The 4690-nt window shown below is 32.9% G+C and overlaps 1 protein-coding gene and 1 long non-coding RNA gene across 2 annotated transcripts in view; both read right to left on the reverse strand.

Annotated features, from left to right (window-relative positions):
• LOC104915019 lies at positions 1–2520 on the reverse strand. Its single transcript, XR_796212.3, has 2 exons — positions 2345–2520; positions 1–191 (listed from the first exon to the last, which is right to left on the reverse strand). It is a non-coding gene; the product is annotated as an uncharacterized LOC104915019 (long non-coding RNA).
• LOC100550569 (receptor-type tyrosine-protein phosphatase delta-like) overlaps positions 1–4690 on the reverse strand; it is a 177211-nt gene that overhangs the window by 7252 nt on the left and 165269 nt on the right. The gene's annotated exons all lie outside the window — the stretch shown is intronic.

The following is a 4690-nucleotide window of genomic DNA, read 5'->3' on the forward strand; positions in this document are numbered from 1 at the left end:
TATATATCCCCAATAATTGCTCCATAGCTAAGAGCTAAGAAGTACTTCTAAAGCACATTGTATGGCTCAGAAGCGGCTCTCTGGATCTTGAAGGGCCTGCAATAAAAATCCAGGATGGGTTTTTATGTTGCATAGTGATCAAAGCTGCCCAGATATTCCAGTGCGGCTCGATAGCAGAATTGATACTGATCCTGGAGATAGAAAGATAGAAAACGAAGCATCAAAAAACCATCTTGCTGGTTGTTTTCTATTTTCTTTCAACTAAGAATAAACACTTTGTGGTTATAGATAAATATACTGCAGAAGCATCCATAGTTCAGCAATATTCTCTAGCTAGCATCCAAAGGAGGGCAGTTTGAGTTACAACAAATGAAGACAGACACTCATTTAACACAATAACATTTTCTACAGAATGCATCTTCTTTTGGAGCAGAAACTGTATAATCATTTATTCAGAATTGCTAAAGTAAATTAATACAATCATAGAATTTTCTTCTTATGCATGCTAGGATGTCTTTTCCCACTTATTTGAAAATAAGTAGGAAAACAGCCATTTCACTCCATAGCAAATATATCATGCTAAATGCCAAAATTTACCACAGCCTTCATATTGAATGGAACACAGAAAACTGCCACGTTAAAAGGCGGATTAGGAAGCAAGGAGAACCTTTCAGCAATACAAGCTTTGATAAGGGTGTGAAGATTCCTTACCCTGTGGCAAGAACAGGGAATATTGGAGGTATATGTAGCTAAACACCTTATTAATATGAAACACATTGCATTTCAACCAGTACCTGGAAGCAGAGAAAGTTCAATGGGGTGTACAATTTGATTAAATCTCTAATGAATCCAATATCCTTCTTACTTATCTGATAGTACTACATGCTCACATGGCTGTACTTGTTAATATCACAATTAAAATTCTTTTAGTGATCAGGAAATGTGTTAGACATTTGTTTCCATTTAGTGATGTGATCATTTCTGTCGTGTGTTGGAACTATTGGAGAATAAATTGGATGTTCTCCTAAATTTTAAGTAAATGTGTGGAGTAAGTTGCCTTGTTGAATAAAGACTAGATTTATTGGCACTTTATAATACGGAATGAGAGATTTACCTTTCACAGAATCCTAAAATTTATGAGTACTTAGCACCCATTTTCAGCAGAGAGGTTGAAGGGCGGCATACAGAAAACAAAATCAAAGTAGGAAGGATAATATATATAGACCAAGACTGTGCTTGTCAAGTTGGCTTCAAGTTAGCTGAAAAGCTACAGCTTTTCAGTATACTATTATGATTTCTTGGAACTAAAATGACAGCAAATAGTTAGTTTTCTCCTTGCTTACTCAGATTAATACTAATAAAGAGACATAAATTGAATTAACAAGTCAGTTTGGTAACAATAATATACTTGACTAATAAGACTTAAGATATCTGCATTTTTATATATGTATTTCTTCTAAACATATATGTGTTTCTTCTTAAAAATAATAAAATTAGCTTTGACTGAAGAAATGCAATTTTTTAATGGAAAATTCTGGGGAATCATCTAAAAATTTATTTAATTTAATAAATTAAAGGTTAATGTCAATGAAATTCTACTAAATAAATGTATGACCTAAAATACTTCCCTTCTCTGCCTTTTGCTGAGTAGTCTATTGACTACAGATTAGTTTAAATCTCCTGTTCAAAAATTTAAGTAGAAATAAAGGTACATGCTGAAAGTTTAAGTATTCATTGTGACATGACACAGCTACAATTACAAGCATCCAGGCATAGAAAATCAGTTGATGCTGCATGTCCTTCTTCATATTTCTGTATAGCATTATTGCTAGTATGGAAACTATCTACACTGTACTTTCCTGATGCTCAATTTACCATCATGATTTTCAAGCCAGACAGTCAATTGCTTGATGATCCAAAGTCAACTGTGAAAATAATAAAGCCCCATTTCAAAGCCTTTTGCTCTTGCAACATAAAAATTTCAGTGAATCAATCTATACAAGCAATTTTTTTCCTTCTTTATCACCTCATATTTCTTTCAGAGAGGAAAGGTTTAAATGAAAATGGATACTGGTTCTGGGAAAATGTTTTTCCTGAACTGTGATCATTTAGACTCCATTACTGAAATTATCCTATGATTCCCCATCCAGTGGTGTTTAATGCCATAACAGGAAATAGTCCTTGCAATACCTTCACAGCAGATTTTGCATTGTATTCATACAGTTACTATATGACTTAAAATATAAATAAACCAAAATTTGGGGTTTCCCTCTGTAAATTTTTGGATGTATAGAGATATCCATACTACTTCATCAACATTTTACATAGAAATTGTTTTCCTCACCTCTGTCTGCACCATGGCTGGCCGCTGTGTCCTTAACATTTTGACAGTCTGAAAGATATCTACAACACCTTCGTATCTCATTCTTTCCAACACAATGCTCAGAGTTATGAATACTCCAGTCCTTCCAACACCCGCACTTTTGCAATAATAGGAGAAAAAGGAATGTTAATTGACAGTTAATGCTGAAAGAATTGGCTGACAAATTATCTCTGGATACAACAGATCACATGTGTACAGATTTCTGTAGAGGGAAAGGCTCACTAAGCAAAATTCAACAGTGAACTACCACATGGGGTTTAGAACTCAAGAAGGCTTCAAACGCTACTAAGAAGCTCCTGACTTTCCAGTCTTCATTGCAAAGTGACTTGGTTTACTGATTTAGACACATAGTTATCACTGCATAATGAAGGAAAATCAAAGCATTTGTTGTCAGTGACCTATGCGGTAAATTACAAAAGAAAAATGTGTATTTTGCTACTTCCTTTGCTGTATTCATGTGTAGCCTCTGTTTTGCATACCTTCAGTGCTTTAGCTGATCTACACTGAGTTAGAGACAATCACTGGACTTTCAGTAATATTGAAATTTTTCATATACACTCTAAAGTTTAAATAACAGAACAAGGAAAATTCAAGACTGCCTTTATTCAAGTCTTGTAGTCTGAATCTTTAACATACAAATAAACATGCATAATATTTGTCTACATCAGCCTGGAATCTTGTCTTTGAATATATGTCACGCTTGCTATTTTTTTCTGTCTTGGATTCCTTTTATTAGCTAACATCTCAGGAAGTTATAGAAAATCCTCTAATCAACAGAGGGAATAGTCGCCAGTTACTAACTTTAAATAATTACCTATTTGTGAAATTGAGAAAAAGAAACACATAAAAACTCCTGGAAAATGAGGCATGTATGAACACAGAGAAAGCTATGTTCTAAGTCTGAACTTGTATGGGTGGAAATTAAGCAACCCATTATCTCACAGTTGATGCCACAGTCAGACATATTTGCATGAAGAACTCTGAACATACAGGTCAATACCTAAGGTTGCTTCAGTTGAAAATTTTTCTTAAAGGTGAACAATACTTTGATATTAAAGCTATTTTTTAATTAACTATCTTATTAAGTTAGAAATTTAAATACTAACATACTGTTCTGTTTGCAAAAATGAAAGAGGAGAATGTTTAGATATTGTGGGTGGCAAGCATTACTATGTAGTACAGAAAGCAAACTGAGAAAAAGTGTGTACAGTGGGATGGAAACTACAGGGAACTGACTACAGCAATTTGTTGCTTCAAGAAATTCACTCTAAAGAACATATTTTTAAGAATTTATTATAGTACAAACTGGAGGCATTATTGTAAGAATTCCACACAGGCTAGGTGACTGGATCTCATACTTCATGAAAATAAATACATAAATAAACTTACTAATTTGCCAGAGATATTTATTATTCAAGTAATGTAATTAACATTTATGACGATGATTAACATCACTGATCTCAAAATTGTCATTATGATTATGAAAAAAAATTAAACACCAAATCATGATGATTATATGTGATTTCATTTCTATCAAAATCAATGGTAGAAATCTCCATATCTTCAGCACAAAAGATCACAACTATTTCTAATGTTTCCATAACTTATGTCTGTAGTACTTCATTTCAGCTATAAATTGACAAATTTGCATGGTAAAAAGAACATAGAAGGACACCTTCACTTCACTTTTTTATATGCTTTCTTCACTCTTTTTTTTTTTCTGCATACAGGTATAAATATTGCTTGTTTATCCTCTGCTCTCTAAATTTATTTATGTCAGAAAGTATAAGGTTAATTCTTGTTATAGCTGTATTTCACCTTCCCTTGCCAAATGAATCCCAGTCTCTGATCTGCAATGATGGTCCCCTTAGAAGGCTATAAAAAGTATTAGGCAAACAGAAAAAGTAGGATTCAAGTTGTCTACTATAATTAATTTGTTAGGCTTTCGGGTTAGGGGAGCACAGCAATCTCTTTTAAAGCATAAAAATGCTTTTAACAACTTTTGCTCACTGACAGTTTTGAAAGAACAAGAATTTCTCATTCACTACACATACATATGCTTCAGTGAACTCCCTCATTTTTGTTCTTATACTAGTATTGGGGCACTACTTGGCTTGCAGGAAGGATTTGGAACATATATCAATACTTTCCATCTCTGTTATATAAAAAATAACATTTCATCTATCAAAAATAATTTAATGTTACAAAATGAATGTCTAAAATCCTAATGGAATTTATAGAAAGCAATTTATTAAATAAGAGATAAAAGTTTAAGATATTATTTTTGGCCATCTGTTACAGACTTTA

This window comes from Meleagris gallopavo, chromosome Z (genome assembly GCF_000146605.3).
Source record: "Meleagris gallopavo isolate NT-WF06-2002-E0010 breed Aviagen turkey brand Nicholas breeding stock chromosome Z, Turkey_5.1, whole genome shotgun sequence".
Lineage (NCBI taxonomy): Eukaryota > Metazoa > Chordata > Aves > Galliformes > Phasianidae > Meleagris > Meleagris gallopavo.